Source organism: Ambystoma mexicanum, chromosome 13 (assembly GCF_040938575.1).
Source record: "Ambystoma mexicanum isolate Mex_15411 chromosome 13, UKY_AmexF1_1, whole genome shotgun sequence".
Taxonomy (NCBI): Eukaryota; Metazoa; Chordata; class Amphibia; order Caudata; family Ambystomatidae; genus Ambystoma; species Ambystoma mexicanum.
In genome coordinates, this window is record NC_090938.1 from 69208577 (window position 1) to 69226644 (window position 18068).

Genomic DNA, 18068 nt, shown 5'->3' on the forward strand with positions numbered 1-18068 from the left:
TATTATACGCTTAGTATTTATAAGCTGTTTTTCGTGTTTCCGAACCAGCTGCAACATGAAGAGTGTTCGCAGATCTCCTGCACAGAATGCTAGCCTTGAACTAAATGAACCTACGACCATAACTGTTACCCTTTCAACGAATTCATTCAAATCCCGACAGACAGTTCAATATAAAGGACGTTGAAAAGCTGGGTTCACCTTTAGTGGTGCAGTGGCAGCGGCAGTTCTGTACTTGCTGCTTCAGGCAGTGGCATTGTGACCTCACACAGCCACTGTAATAGGCTATTACAGCCCGGTGGTGATGTCAGTTTTTTAGTAAAGGTGAGTAGTGATGGCAACACTAGACTGCACTATGAGGACTGTTTATATGGGTTTGTGCAGGCACTGCAGTCTTCCATATTAAACTGTCTGTAACTACGCCGTGATACCTCCGGGTCTGGGCATATAACACATATAATAAATAAATAAATAAATAAATAAATAAATACATTAGGGAGGCCGTTGAACACAGAAGTGGAGGATAGTTCCTCCAATCAATATGTCCTCCGCTATGTTTAGTCTTCTTGTCGCCCATGTGCTCCTTACACTAAGCGCAGTATTGCCCGGCAAAATGTTTCCTTTCCTGAACACAGCTATGCAATGCCTGCACACTATCCACCTCGAGGCGCTGATGTTACTGTGGTGTCCGCCACATTACAAGTGCTTATTACATTACAGACATTATAGGCAAACTGAATTCTAGAAGATGAAAGGCCTGAGTCAGCCGGTGTACGGAACTGTGGACCTGGGGTTACATATAAACATATGTTAGCATGCGCATTACCCGGCTGAGCTATCCTGCCAAAAACTAGAATGGATTTGCAAGGGCAGCAGTCCATTCGTACATGGATACGTTTGAAGGAAGGGTGTAATACTAAGACCCCCAGCTGTAATACATGATGCATATTTATATAGAGAGAGTTGGAGGGCATGAGGTCAACTGGATATGTCTGGTCACAACCAATCATCTGCTGGCAATCGCTTCTTTACTGTGAGGAAGACACATTGTAAAGCACTGCCCTTTGTTCTGACTTCTCTGAAGAATAAATATATAAATGTGTTTGATTCTTTGCTAATCTTTCATGGGCACATTGATGACTCCTGTAGCAGATTGTCCATTAAATCACAGAGGCTGTAGTGCAACTCAATATGATACAACGTGATCATCTGTATTGTGGAATAGGTTTACAAAATCATACAGCACTTCCAAAATCCAACCTTATTTAAAAATGTAATTCCATATCTTCCTCCCTAGTTACAATAAAACCCTTACACATATAGCCTCGTCTTTCATTCACAACATATGTTGCCATCTCAGTTTAACACACGCGATTTAAATGGACGATGCCCGTTGAAGGCACCTCCAACTAGAACTGGCCTGTGACAAAAAGATCACGGTAACAGGAACTCAACCCAACGAGCTTTGTACAAAATACACAACTTACGCGGTTTGTAATTGGACGTGTTTTTTTTAAACAGGACAGCGGTGCTGGTGAATATGGGATAACCTAAAAGGTGGTCATGAAACCGTGCAACCACCTGCCTGCATGCTTCCCCGAGGCAGCTATGAAGGACAAGACATTGGCGGGTGGGAGCAAAGAGACCGAACACATTTCACAACAGCCCCTGCTGCTGGCGCACATGGTACTGCCCAGTGTATCAAAACACCGACATTTCACACCTGGAACGCTTGAAGGGACCATGCCAGAAAGGATGTGAACCTGGCATACACTAACCCCTTCAATGTATCTGCTATCATCCTCATCTTGCCAGGTAGTGCCAGGATGCCATGTGTTACTACCCACACACAAGATGCATGCCGTGACAGGACTCCAACAATTGCTGTGAAGAAATCACAGCAACTCACATTGGGCGCGCCATTAAATGTCTGCGCACTGACCTCATTCCCCACGTATTGACAAACTGTGGTGGGTAATTAAAAGAAGTACGGCTGCAGGCAATGCCGCACGTTTACGCTTGAAGTACCCCACCTATTCCTTCGCTGTCTCTGGGGCATACCTGCCTCACCATTGTGTGGATGTATGTGTGTTCGTGTGTGTATGTGTGTGTTTTTCCTCTTGTAAGGCGCAGAAGCAGCCACAGACCCTGGAATTTTGCAATATGTGGGGATTAGTCCATCATAAACCCTCAGCTATTTACCATGAACATAACATTAGTACCCTGCTTGTGGGAGCCAGCCAATCAGGTGGCTAGGAACGCAGGGTGAAACTGGTGATCTCAGACAGCTTTCAAAGCCGCCTGATGGCCAGTTCCCTCAGCCGCCACCCACTCCAACCCTGGACCCCTTTTCAAATGTTCCTCCCTGCTCTATACGCATGGCAGCCTCACGCAGAAGGAAACAGCGCCACGCCTTCCCTTTACGTGGTGGCCATCTTGGAACAGTCTTTTCATTCCGTGAACAGGACGCTGCAATGCGGCCAGTTCACGGAACAAAAATACTTTCAATTGGCCCGTCCCAGCCTACGGAAAGGGCGATAATGGCGTTGAGCACCTGTTCCAAGGCCTGGAACATGTGGTAACGTCCCGGGGCCTCATTAAAAGCCCTCACTTTTTTTCTCAGGCGTTGAACTTGTGCGGCCGGGACATTACCACCTGTTCCAGTTGGAACCGGTGCTGAACGCCACAATAACTGCACCATCAACCAATCAAAACTAACCCTGCAACTTTATGATGACTATGAGCAAATGCATGAGAGCTCTAAAAGGAGTAGGTTTTGTGGATACCAGCCGAGGACTAGCGTTGCTACCGAAGCTGTTTAGAAAAAAAGGAATTCTGAGTTGGTGGTTTTCCAGAGTGAAGAAGCCCAGATTGTATGCAGTGTTATGATTTAGAATCAAGATGCTTCACTAATTCGATAGAATTCTTGCTGCATTATGGCCTGATGAGTTTGCATTTAGAGAAGTGACTAAGAGCCTCCACAATGGATCACATTTAGAGAAGGTCAGTGTGTGTGGGGGATGCTGAAATGAAATGTTAAGCATATGGCACTCTGATGCATATGCCGAAATCTGTGGCACAGCTTTTTCCTTACGCATGATCCCCCACCAGGGGAAGATCCGCTGTGCATCGACACCCCAAGTTGCTAATCCCAGCTCTACAAGTACCCAATCGTATTGGTGTGGAGCAAATGCACCCTACCTGGACATGGGCGTCCACCATGTCACCATGTCAGTCACACTTTACTTCCCCGTAGGAAACACTTCTGCGTCACTTTGTTCCATTAGAGTGTCGCATAAGTGCTCGCCAGTTGAGATATGATGCCGGCCTGCAAATATAGGGTTGCATTGAAGAGAATCTGGCGGGAGTTCACCGGTGCTTTTCTGAGGGTCAAGCAGAGCGCAAGGGATCCCTTGTCTCTGGGAACAACTGTGTTCACTGATAATGACGAGGTGCACGATTTAAGGTCAGTGCCCAAAACTCTAGCTACAGAAATCTTTCGAATGGTGCGTATTTTGTGTTGCCTTTCTCACACACTTTCTTCCTCCTTCTTTTCTCGATCTCTCTCTCTCTCTCTCTCTCTCTCTCGCTCTCTCTCTGTCCAGCCTTCCTCTAAACTCCCTTTATATAATGCACTATATATACCCTGTTCTCTTTGTGTTCAAATTCTCAACACCGCCTTGCATTATAACTTTGAGTTAGCACGGGTCAGCACGTTGCATCTCTACTCTGCAGCCTTGGACGCGGAAACTTTTCCACAATTGCATTTTGTTTGCATTTGTGATATTTACTAGTAGTCGGCCCTACAGAGAAGGGGTGTATCGGACATTTTTACTCCTTTAAAAAAGGCAAATACTCCCAAAAAATAAAAATAGGGAGTAAAAATACTCCTGACAAAAAATAGGAAGCAGACATGTAGAACTGTATGCCCCTGCTTTCCCCTGCACGGCTCTCTGGATATTTCTGGACCAGTAGTGCACAGGAAGAAACCACTATTATTACTACCGGGTCGAAAGAAGTAAACTTAATGTGTAGGAATATCTAGGAGCACAGAAATAATTGCAAAAACATTTCCGTTTTCCAGTTAAAACGTATTTTTCCTCACTTATGACATGCTCGCATTGGGAATTGGACTTCCATTTTTACACCCAAGTTTAGAAAATAGGGAGTAAAATACTCCCACTTCCAAATCTTACGTGGAGCACTGCTACTAGTCTTTGGAATATACATACTGCACAAGAGTAGCACTAGAAGAAAAAGGAAATAGGAAAATAACTGGGTTATGAAATGTGGGTAACTCAAAATTAAGGCTCCCGGTTTTATTGCATATATGTTTGCACCATTTCCATCTGTATTTAGCCATATTTATTTTTTGTTATGTTAAAAACATACTAGTGTTGTCCCACATTTATTTACATGAAGAAGTCACATTAGTGCTTGGATTCCTGTAATGGGGAAACTCCTAGAGCTGTGATCTTGCACAAGTGAAGCGCTGCATATGTGCAGCCATTTAAACAAATTAAAAAATAAATGCATTCCTTTTTCCACCTGTTTGTTATGTTACTTCGCACAGCCACTGACCTGCCATGCATGGTTGACAAGTTAAAGACCCAATCAACAGACGTGTATTTGTTTCTTTCCATGTTTTGCAAATAAATACTGAAAGGAAAAAGAGTAATTTCCATCTGTACCCTAAATCGAAGGGGTTTAAGGTAAATGTTGGAACAGAAACGGACACATATTGGAACTTGTATACAGCACTGCACATATTTCCTTGAGTATGTAGATTTAGGGACATACACAAGTAGGATACAGAAGGTTATCAAAAAATTGTTCATTATATGCACCTCATAGAAACAGCTGAGGAATCATGGGGTCTGGATGATGTCACTGTGGCGTTGTTTCGGGAGAAGGGTATTTTTCAGGGTGATCCTACAGGCTTGAATGGAAATTGCTTCCAGTGGGAGAGAGTGGAAGGTTCGAGTGAGACAACACTAAGAGAGAAAAGCCACGAGAGTGGCAGAATGCTCAGGGTTGAAGAGCTGCAAGGTTGAGTTGGGCCTGAGGTCACATGGTGAGGGCGGGGAAGTATTAGGAGTTAGGAAGGTAGGAGGTGCCGTAAGAGGGACCTTGTAATGGGAGTGACTGTACATTCAGTGTCACGGCACACTGAGGGGACGAGCGTAAGTAGGCGCAGAACAAGGACGGTTAAAAGGAGGTGTCAATAGACAAGAGAATGAAAAAGATAGCAGGACAATGCTTCAATATTTTGAATCCAGGAAACCTGCAATGAAGGTCACCAGTGGCCTGACAAATAACAGAGGCAAAATTTGTAGCAACACAGGGGCCCTTAGTACAGGTTCAAGCTCTAAACCTTCAAAATCCACTATTTGGAGCTGCTTTGATATCAGCGTTGTAGATAAATGGCTTTCGGAGTTCATATGGCAATTGCTGAATATTCTCTAAACATTTAATGTCAAATAAATGTACTTTATCAAATGTACCGTGTTGCTGTTTGATTTTAAAGTACAGTTTCATATTCCGAATTGTGGCGCGCTGTGTTGTGAGATGGTCTGTGTTGGTTTCCGGGTTCTGTGTGGAGTCGCGTAGAAGACGACTGGGCGCGTTTGCCTACGCAGCACAGTAACGTCACGGAGAGAGGTGGGGAATATGAATGTTTTGATAATGTCAGGCTCAGGGGCGGGGGATTTGATTTAGTGCCGCAGAAGCAGGTCAGCCAGGGCGATGCGGCAAGTGATAGGATTATCACAAAATGGCGGCTCCCTGGTGCCTGTTTTCGCGTGCCTTTGATGGACGAAAACTTGGGTAAGGTCCATAGGAAAGTTTTCTAAAATCGAGCCACTTAGGCTTAAAAAACATGGCCGACCCGTAGCGACAATAAACATTTTTACTCGACCATGCCTTTAATCTATGTATGTCTACTTATTTACTGTCCGCGGTGACTGTTCCATGTACTCCCCTCCACAGCTTGGTCAAAATGTCCCTCAAACTCAGACTATAGTAAGAAGCTCACTGCTTCCCGTCAAATCTGATTTATTATCTACGGTACGTTCATTTGCGATCCAAAGAGCATTGTCTCTCCTCTATATACATATACAAATATATAAACAACATAAATAAATAAATTATATTTGAGATGAGCTGCCGGGTGTAAACTCCAAGTTGTTATTTGTATCCGCTGAATCTACATGTCCATTTTCCAGAATCTGATAATGGGGCAAACATTTGCATCACCTAAAGGCATTTGCAGACGTATAGCACGCGCTGCCCATTGGTGCAATCTTCTGATGCATCACGTTTTGGAGTAGAGCGGCAGCTTTGTTACCTTGGTGGAAGCAAAAAAGAAATTATGTGGGTTGATGTTTGCCATTCGCTGATGCCAAGGGCAGCTTGGGTAAACATTCTTGCAAAAAACAAGTTGCCATGTTAGCACCTTGCACCAGATATGCCAACAAGGTGGAACTTTAATTTTAGAGCACTGAACACACATGCTGAGACCTTTTGAAGAAGCAGCCACCGTTTCAGGGCGTGTGCCGCACTAAGTGAAGAGATAACATTTAAAAATGTGTTAAAGCAACACGTAGATGCACACAGCAATGCTGCTCAATGCAAGGGGGATTTGTGGGCATCACCCCTGGGGACTGAATGCATCATCAGCTTCCAAACTGCAACAGACTAAGAACGTGATTGCCAGAGAAAACTATGAGCTAGCAATGCTTCCTGGCCCTCACTTAAAAGGAACAGAGCTCCCAAAGTTTCTGAAAGGTTTATCTTATAAAACATGCTTGTTTCTGCTGGAAATGGACATGGGATAGGTGATGGGCCCACTGGCAGCCAAACCACTCCTTATGCCCGACATCACCGTACAACAAACAGGACTGTCATCTCAGACACAAAATGCATCTTAGTAAGCGCTGCACACCAGACACAACAAACAGTACCTGTTACGAAAACCCTTTTGCGCAAGATACTCATGTCCACATAGGACAATGCTATGGTTGCGTCAAGGGTGCACCGTCGAAGGGAAGGTGTCACACCTTTTGACAGTGATCCATTGAAGTACTGGAGAGGAAGGAAGCTCCTTTGGGTAATCTTCGTAGCAATCACTATAGCGTGTGAGATGGGGAACTGCCCACCAGCCAGTGTTTACTGCAAACAGATCTTTAGTAGAGCATGAAATATCAGGTGTGAAAAATGTGCTTGACTTGTGGCAAACATGTTTGCCACCTTTCTTTCATGAAATGCAATCTAACGTATGTCCACCACCGGTAGCAGCCAATTCAACGGGTGGCCGGGATCCAGAGTCACCAACCGTGTCCAAATATGCAAATATTGCCAATATTGGAGGAGAAAGAGGACTCTTATTAGCAATTGCAATGTCTGATGTGAACCAAGAAAACTCATTTCAGTCTGAAAAAGAACGGGCAAGGTCACCCAACATACCGCCGATAAGTGCAGCATATTAATGCATCAAGTCTGCAGATGTGAGTCTGTGGTACCATGCCTTCAAGGTATCCTTGAGCAGATTTCTAGAGCCCGGACAATGTTTAAGACAATGACTCTTCTGCTAGAGAAAGCCAGCGGGACCATTGTTGAAGGATCCGATTTCCTGTGAAGGAGGGACGCGCGTTGCCAGATTGGGGCTGTTCTGGTAGAGAGAGCCAGAACAAGCTTCAGGAGGGCCCCGTGTTTTAGCAAGGGAGATCTAAAGTTCTTTCCCAGGGAGCAGCCTTTTCTCTGAGGCTGGGCTTTAGTGCACAAGGGTAATCCCATTCGAGCCAGTCAATGACATTTCAGTCCATTCAGAAAAACACCAGGATGTTGGGTAGTGACTACGCCGTTGTACGCATGCGCGAGCGGGACCGAGGCTCGTGCATGCGCCATGTTAATAAAGACGGTCCTCCGGCAGTTGGCGCCGGGGACCCGAGCGTAACACACGTCTCCGGCGTGGTTCCTTCGGCGCGAGTGTGTTGCTGTGTGTGAATGCGGGTGGGGGCCCTGGCCAGCCCCCACCACTCCAACACAGGGCACTAATGTTTCTCAATCGAGCCAGTCTGTCACACCCTATGGCCACCTTGAATAATTTTATTCACTGAGATCCCTTATTTGTCAAAATAGAGGAATACATCTAACATGATTGATCCCAGCTGCAACTGACTGTCGCAGGTCCAATGTTGCCATGAATATATCTTTACTGTCTGTAGCAAACGCTGTGCTACCCCTGGATATGGGTGTTACACAAATACCATAAATAAATAAATAAAATCAGAACGATGGTGCCAGGGCCTGTTGTGACAGGGAGGCCAGTTGAGCCTATAAGATTCCTTGAAGTCCCTGTTGAATGCAAGGGATGACCCTTGAGCATTTTTCAAGGCTTTGCTGAAAGGTGTAGCCCTTAATTTTGCAAAGCACAACTTGCACCAGTGCGAGTACCACCGCATACTGACTGCTGTACTGCTACAGGACTCTGCCTGCCGCACTAAGGAAACATCATTTCAATTTGTTGGATCTCCTTCAAGCACGCTTGTATCCTCTCTGGGTATACCTACTTCTTGGACTCAAATCATCTACTGTGGACTTTTTCTGTTAGTTTAATACGCTTATATAATATATTTTTCTTTTCTTACACATAGCGACGCCTCCAACTACGTGACTTCTATAAAATCAGCCTCGTGTGTGCACCAGGGCGCGCACCAGCCAGAGTACCACCAAGTACTGACTGCTGACTGCTGAGCAGCGGCGGTGCAGTGCAGTCCTCCATTTTCTGATCTATGATCTATCTCTTTTTACTTTTTTCCTAGCTGTTCTGAAATATTCTAACCATCATGTTCCTGGTTCTTTCTCTTTCACTGACACAGCTTTCCAATACCAAGGTTCCCTTTCACTCCAAGTCACTTATACTATGTCGTTTTATCGACTAATGACAGGTATGCCGCAACATCCACCTCCTGGCATACTTCTGAATGACTCCTCCAAAACCTCCGTACATCGCTCTCTTTCGCTCGTCCTAGTGCTGCCACGCCTTGCAAACATCAAGGCTTACATCAGAAAGGTTCTCCTACCTAATGAGGTTCTCACTGTACCGCTGCTCACAAATTCTACTGCTCTTGTGAGTAAAGATCAGCCCGCGGTTTCTTTCGGCCCGACTTCACACCCACGCGCTGACAGTGATACCAACCCGCTACTGTCTGACATGACAATGCAAATATGCGTCTCCCCGTTAACGACTGGTGATGCCTTTCAATCCTTACACACTCCTTTTTGCATGGCGGAAGCCCCACCAGACTCTCATCTCCTTGTGTCTATTCATACAATTGACTTCTCAGCGATCCCTTTACTATACTCCCAAGTTGTGCAACAACACCCGCCCTCAAATTCAGTTCTCATTCATCCGCGTCTTCTAAATCCTATCTCATGTACTCTCTCATGTGCATCTCTACCTGCTCAAATACTCGCCACGCAATCTTCACCCCCCAATTGATGTGCTCTTGGCCCCAATCATCATAGCATTCCATCTATTGACTCGACGAGACTCTCTAACTCTCCGCCTCTATTTTCCAATGACTGTCCAACCCATAACTCCTCCCCATCTGCTTCTCAATCCTCCTTGATGGCCTCCTTTTCCAAACCTACCCCTTGCCTCTCCTTTGGTTTTCCATCTACCTCCAATTCTGCATTGGACTCAGCCCTCACAGCTGTCAACGCGAGCATAAACACGTTGACAAAGCTGTACAAGGTGTTAGATCAAAAAGCCAACTCCCAGGTCTCCTTGCTACATGCTCTCAGCAATAAAGTAGACTGGTTAGTATGGACCTTACCTGCTTTGTTCTCATCCACCCTTGAGATGAACAAAACCAACAAACTCGATTGAGCTCAGTCTGACCTATCTTTACTAGCGATGCCAGCAACCATGACGTAGAGCTCTTCCATCGCTGTAACACCCCTTGTTGAACCTATCACTAAAGCAAACTCCTCTGATCAACAAGCACCTGAAACCTTCATCTCTGAAATTAGTCCAGGTGAACTGTTAGAAGTCTCCTCCACTGCAAATCCACTCGTTCGTGTGTTTTGTCCTGGTGCCCAAAGTAAAAAGAGCAAAAAAAAGATGAATAGGAAACACACCTCCATAATCTGCATTGAGTCCTCCAAATAAATTAAAAAAAAAAATGCCCATACCATCCAAAAACATACCACTCAAAACCCAAAGCTTTTATTTCCAAAATCACTAATCCTGCCTGCCCTGCTTCATCTCAGGATGTCTGTGAAACTGAACTCAATGGACAAAACATTGATGGTGCTGGGATGTCTCCAACACCAGCTCTGCCTCCTGAGTTTATTCTGACTTCACCACAAGGTAAGTCAGACTGCAAGCTCTCCAATGACAATGTTTCGCCTGTAAAGGAATTTCCTGATGATGTTATTGTAGAATGTTGTAACAACACAAATGAAAATCTCATGAATATGTCTGTATATTCCAATAACTCCATTCCAATGACAGAGATTGTCCAACATAGCCTTCATGGTTCTCATCCCTCATATGACAAACCCAAACAGACCTTCTGTGTGAATCTAAATGTTGACATTTAAGACTCTAGCCCTGAAACGTGATGAGTCGCTGAGCCTATCTGTACTGCACAAAGAACAGACTGTATCTCAGCCCGCCTTGTGCAGTCATGATCCTCCTCAATCCCAACCGCTCCTGAGTCATCACCTGATTTTCTCTCTCAACACAAAGCAAGATCTACATGAATCACAGTCCAGTGAACTTGAGTAACTGGACTCGGAGATAATAACAATCACCATGCTTGACATAATTCATTCTGACCCCTACCTTAACAGGGCCACACTCTTAACAGTCTTTAACTCCACCACAGCTTTACATCATATCAGATCGCCCTACATTGATTTTGTGATGTACCCATAACCGTACATCCAAGACACAGTAGAAACCATCATTCCCTCGAAAATTGACAGTCATGCAGTCTGCAATGCAAGGAACACACTACTTCTAAAGGGACTCCGCCTGGTAGCTAACAAACCGCCATTGCTACCTGATCAACAGGTCCAGCTCCACTCTGAACCCCAGTGGGCCCTTGACTCAAGTGCCCGCCTTCCACCAATTCCATCAGAAAGACCCTGCTACAATTGCAGGAAAGACTATCAAGCAGGCACCCAGCTACCATCCAATCCAACTTTACCCAGGTCCAAATGGTCATGGTATAGCAGAGCGAGAGAAAGTGCACCCAACTTGGACTTACACTAGCAATATTGTCCATCCCTGACTCATGCCTGTCCAATGGCAAGTTGGAACAAGAGAGGCTTCTCTCACTTACTAATGGAAACGTCTCGATCACTAAATTCATTCGATCTAACTTACTTCAAGAAACTTTGTTGAGGCCGGCACCAGTCTGGCCTGACCATCAAATTGTGACTATTTTAGCAATGAAAGCAGCTTGAGGCCGTCCTGCTTCAGGTCTGCTCATAGCAGCTAGAACTACCTCTCAACTACATCTCGAGCTCTGGCTCTCTCCTGACCCTGGGATTCAAGCAGTGAAACTATCAACCACAAACAATCAGCACCCCTTCTATCCCACCACAGTAGTACTGAATATCTACTGGAATACACTGTCTCCCAACGAATCACAGTTCATTGATAAGATAAAAGTAATTCTAGATCTCTCCTTGCTAGACCTATCCATCCAGACCACTATCATTGCAGGTGATTTTAATATGAACTGTCTCCCCTCGAGCCCTATCCAACTCAAGCGTCGAGCAGCTAGGTGAACAACTCTTATGAAAATCAGAAGATTTGTTATGCTAAACAGCTCGACCACCGATGACTGTCCCCCTGCCTGCACGTGGTCAAAGTGCCTGAGTTCATCGATCTTGGTCTATGTCTTTGTTTCATCCAATCCTTCAGAATATCGCCAACTACTGCTAGTGACCACATGATACTCAAAACTCGCTAGGTCCCCCACCAATTGCAAAATGTACAACACCACAGCTTTCCACTCAAACTCAACACAGAAATTGCTTGCGCTGGAACCCTCGGCTGATAGCCACCTTAAATCGGAAGCTCATTAAAGCTACCACATATATTGAGGAATCTACGCCAATGTTCTATACTGATCACATACAATTGATCATCCAGCCGACTTAATTCGGTTCGCAACCCATTTTTAAACACAAGCATTACTTCAATCCTCCTATCCACAATCTTAAAAGAGAACTTCGACAGGCACTGCGACCTCTACCTCCTACAACTTGTTCCAACGAGAGGACTCAATTGAAGACTAGTTGCAAGAATACAATTAAACAGATTTTAGCTAACCAAAAGCAATCCGATGCTGAGAAAATGTTAAAAGCTTTAATGTTCAAATCTGCAGGTGCCATTTGGCACTTAATTAACCATCAAACGCACTCCCCATTTTTCGCAGGAAACTGAAAACCTCATTCCTTGCAAAATAATTGGGAAACTCTCAGGAATCCATGTAAATATACTGCATTGCTAATGTATACATGTCTACTGTAAATTCTGTATTGTATGTAATTACCGTATTTTATGTAACTAAGATATTGTTTGTAAAAAGCGCCACGATGCCCCCGGGCTGACGTGCGCTCTACAAATCTGAATAAATAAATAAATAAATCTACCCCCAACTGCCCCAAAAACTCTAGAATTGAACTTGATAAGTGAATCTAAGTAGGATAATAATTTTTCCAATCTTACCAATAAATCCAGTGTTATGAGAAGCCCTACCTTTTCTGTCATTCCAGATCCCTCACAGTTTGAATTCAACACATTAGATATTATGATAATTATAAAGAAGTCACGTAGGTCCAGAGCACCAGGGCCAGACAACTTGACAAATGTAATATTGAAAGCAAATCCCGAGGCTTAGGCCTCTGTTCTTGGTCTAATATTTTAAAAAGTCATTTGTACCAGTCACATCCCTCCGTCTTGGCAAGAAGCCATAATCATTCCGATATTCAAGAAAGGGGACAGAGGAGATCCAAGTAATGAAACGCTCATTGCGCTGCTTGACGCTCCAGGTAAAATTCTAGCAAGACTAATATTACGAGACTTTTTAAAATGGCTATTGGTGATCGACCAGCTGGATTTGTTGCAGGAATTGGTACTGCCTTAAATTTAACATTTTTATCAGCCATTAAAAATCAAGCCATTTTAATCAAGCAACCAGTTTTTATAGCTGTAATAGAGTTTAAGCAGGCTTTTGATTCAGTCCCCTGCAGAATTTTATGGAACAAACTTTTTAATACCAATTGTCCTTTATACATTATTTATTTAATCCATCAATTTTATTCTAACACTTCTATCAAGGTGAAACTCACGACCAGTGGTCTATTATCAAACTCCATACGAACATACATTGGTCTTAAACAAGGTTGCCCCGTCGGGCCAATTCTTTTTAATTTCTTTATTAATGACATCCATGCAGTTTGTAAATCTGTTTGATTATTTCCCCCGAGAGTTGGGTCAAGTGAGATACCTTATCTTCTTTATGCAAATGATCTAGCGATTCTAGATAGAACACCCATCGGGTTGCAAAGAAAATTGACAGCCCTAAATTGCTACACCTGAAGCAAACATCCCTGTTATTAACACTGCCAAATCTAATATACTCATCGTTCAACATCGTCTCCCTAAAATAGGATATACATTTACCTGGCAACTCTCGAAACGAACGGTATTTTAGACTTTACAATATAAATATCTTGGAGTGAATTTTAACTCCCACCCAACTGAACAGCCCTACAAAGCTGAACTCTCCAGCAGAATGTGACTTCTAGCAACACAAGGCAAAGCGATTCAGTGAAAGCATGGTAAATTCTCAATCTCTCTGGCTATAATATTTTAATAAGCAAAAAATTGTCCCCATAATAACTTACGGAACCCAGACAAAAGCACTTCCCCAATCTCCAAGGTGGGATACCTTGGAAGGTATCTATTGAAAAACCATCCTTCCCCTTCCACAGAATACGCCAATTGCCATTATCAGATTTGAGCTAGGACTCATCTCCCTCTCTGCAACTGTAACTTGGCTAGTGTTGGCGAATTATAGAAAACATCTTTTGTCAACTAACGCTTCGTGCAATCTATTCCCAACACTTAAGTCCCTCCTAGAATCCCAACTTTCCGGTCCTCTGCAATCATGGAAGACCTCCTGTCTGGCCTCCTTACAAAAGGCTGACATTTCACTGGAAACACTGCTAAATAATCTTGAAAAAGCAACAACAAAACTCCGGCAATGGGACTGGATATCCATCTGGGAGGAGAAGTGTAATTCCTATGTAGCATTCAAATCAGCAGCATTTGCAATGAAATCTATGAACGTATTACCTCAGTATCTTGCCAAATTTCCAGATTGGGCATATGCTGACACAATGATTCGCTTTCGCTTCAACCTCTGGCCGACAAAAGTCAAATTAGCGTACCACTCCAAACTAGCCAATCCTGACATAGTTTGCAGGTTTTGTAAACTAGAAGACTCTCCAGAGACCACTCAGCATCTAATAACTGAATGCTCTGCCATTTTAGATCTAAGGAAGAGATATTTTTATAAACACCTCAAACATGTATCCCTATTGACAAAAGAACAATGTCGGGACGTAGTGTTTAATGCAACCAAAATCACACTAAATATTGCTAGTGTTCAATTTTTAACATCCCTAAATCTTACCGCACTGAACAACCCTGATGGGTTTCACACAGACTGAGTCTCCCTTATTTCTCTAAAGTTAATCCCATTGTGGTAAGAAACTCAAGAGCCTGTAGTTAGTTTCTGGATGCAGTTTTTCCACACCTGCAATGTTGCCATATGTGTGATGGGTTAGGATTTTAATCACTCGACTGCTCCACTGTGTCTTTTAAGTCAATCGTATTGCATTATTGAAAGAGACTCATGAGTTTGTAGCCAGGCTCTGATCGCAACCTTTTCATAGTTCCCCAATGTTGCTATATCTGATGATTTCAGGATACAGCTCTCAGGCTGCTCCTCTGTGTTTTGCTTAATCAATTTGATCTATCTTTCAAGCGCCACCCCATTCCTGCAAAGTGACTCCTAACGATGGGTCACTCAAGTTGGTTTAAAAACGTTCTGCTTTAAAGATAGACACACATGCCTGCCACCCAGTCCTCACGTGTCACATCTGAATTAATACCAAGCGGCTTCATCTGATGGTTTTAAGATTTTAACTACTAGTTTTATTGTTGTTTTAAAAATAAATTGGTTGCTGTACTTCTAGTTCAGACTTGCTAAATTGCGATGATTTTAACATTTAACAGGCCGATTCATGGAATAATTAGCGCAGCGCAAGTGGGCAAAAACGTGCGAATCGCAGTGGAATAGCGAAAATCGCAGTGCAAGGGCGAAAATCGCACGAAAAGCAGCGCACATCGATTCATGGAAGGGCGTGCGCGAAAAAAACATCTGATGTGCGCTAAAAAAGTGCGCGGCGCACGTTGGCGCACAGGCCATCTAACGGCGTGCGCCAGGTCACAGCGAAAATCGCACAGGCCACAGCGAAAATCACACATAGCGCGGCGCACGCAACAAAAGTAGGCGGAACACGGGGCGTAACACTCGGAATGGGGAACAACTTGCCAAAATGTGGGCGTCACGGGGGAAGTACAGGGTGCAAGTGCGCGGAACGCACACACGCTCGCCTACAACACGTATTCATGGAATTGAATAGGGCAAAACAGCGCACGGTCAAACCAGCGCACAGGCACAAACACGACCGCCACAAGAAAGCAGGCGGTAGCGTCCCAGCGCCTGTAAAAAATGTGCGCCAAAAGGTGCGCCAACAAATAGCACCTATATACAGCTATGATGAATGTCCTATACTGTGGCCCTCCAGGACAAATGACGTGCAAAGGGGTACCCACAAACACGGACACCCGCTGACTGAAAAATAATGTGTGCATGTATTTCGGGGTGCGCGGGAAGTTTCACACGCGAATTGGCTGGGTACGTGGATTCCAGGGGTGCGCAGGAAGTTCCACACGCGATTTGGCTGGGTACGTGGATTTCAGGGGTGCGCGGGAAGTTCCACACGCGATTTGGCCGGGTACGTGTATTTCGGGGTGCGTGGGAAGTTTCACACGCGAATTGGCTGGGTACGTGGATTCCAGGGGTGCACGGGAAGTTCCACACGCGATTTGGCTGAGTACGTGGATTTCAGGGGTGCGCAGGAAGTTCAACACGCGATTTGGCTGGGTACGTGGATTCCAGGGGTGTGCGGGAAGTTTCACATGCGATTTGGCTGGGTACGTGTATTTCGGTGTTGCGGGGGAATGCTACACGTGATATGGCCATGTGGGTCCCCCCAGGTGTTCCCTCTACACCCTCCACGGCCCCTGCAGGCAGCCCACACCACAGGGTACTACCCTGCACCCCTGCTCATGTCCCACAGGCAACCCATCCACCATGGCCATGCCCACCAGCCAACCCACATGTCACCTTGCACCACTGATCACCAACACATGCCTCCCACCACCCCCAACCACCAGCCACCAGGGGCAGCCTCCACCAGGCCCCCACTCATGTCTCCCACCACCCCCACCCCCCAGCCACCAGGGGCAGCCTCCAACAGGCCCCCACTCAAGTCCCCTATTACCCCCACCCCCCCGCAGTGCAGGGTCAGCCTCCACCAGGCCCCCACTCATGTCTCCTACCACCCCCACCCCCCAGCAGTCAGGGGCAGCCTCCACCAGGCCCCCACTCATGTCTCCCACCACCCCCTACCCCCCAGCCACCAGGGGCACCCTCCACCAGGCCCCCACCCATGTCTCCCACCACCCCCTACCCCCCAGCAGTCAGGGGCAGCCTCCACCAGGCCCCCACTCATGTCTCCCACCACCCCCACCCCCCAGCCACCAGGGCAGCCTCCACCAGGCCCCCACTCATGTCCCCTATTACCCCCACCCCCCTGCAGTGCAGGGGCAGCCTCCACCAGGCCCCCACTCATGTCTCCCACCACCCCCCACCCCCCAGCCACCAGGGGCACCCTCCACCAGGCCCCCACCCATGTCTCCCACCACCCCCCACCCCCCAGCCACCAGGGGCAGCCTCCACCAGGCCCCCACCCATGTCTCCCACCACCCCCCACCCCCCAGCCACCAGGGGCAGCCTCCACCAGGCCCCCACTCATGTCTCTCACCACCCCTCACCCCCCAGCCACCAGGGGCACCCTCCACCAGGCCCCCACCCATGTCTCCCACCACCCCCTACCCCCCAGCAGTCAGGGGCAGCCTCCACCAGGCCCCCAGTCATGTCTCCCACCTGCCCCACCCCCCAGCCATCAAGGGCACCCTCCACCAGGCCCCCACCCATGTCTCCCACCACCCCCTACCCCCCAGCAGTCAGGGGCAGCCTCCACCAGGCCCCCACTCATGTCTCCCACCACCCCCACCCCCCAGCCACCAGGGCAGCCTCCACCAGGCCCCCACTCATGTCCCCTATTACCCCCACCCCCCTGCAGTGCAGGGGCAGCCTCCACCAGGCCCCCACTCATGTCTCCCACCACCCCCCACCCCCCAGCCACCAGGGGCACCCTCCACCAGGCCCCCACCCATGTCTCCCACCACCCCCCACCCCCCAGCCACCAGGGGCAGCCTCCACCAGGCCCCCACTCATGTCTCCCACCACCCCCACCCCCCAGCAGTCAGGGGCAGCCTCCACCAGGCCCCCACTCATGTCTCTCACCACCCCTCACCCCCCAGCCACCAGGGGCACCCTCCACCAGGCCCCCACCCATGTCTCCCACCACCCCCTACCCCCCAGCAGTCAGGGGCAGCCTCCACCAGGCCCCCAGTCATGTCTCCCACCTGCCCCACCCCCCAGCCACCAGGGGCACCCTCCACCAGGCCCCCACCCATGTCTCCCACCACCCCCAGCCACCAGCGGCAGCCTCCACCAGGCCCCCACTCATGTCCCCTATTACCCCCCCCCCCCGCAGTGCAGGGGCAGCCTCCACCAGGCCCCCACTCATGACTCCAACCACCCCCCACCCCCCAGCCACCAGGG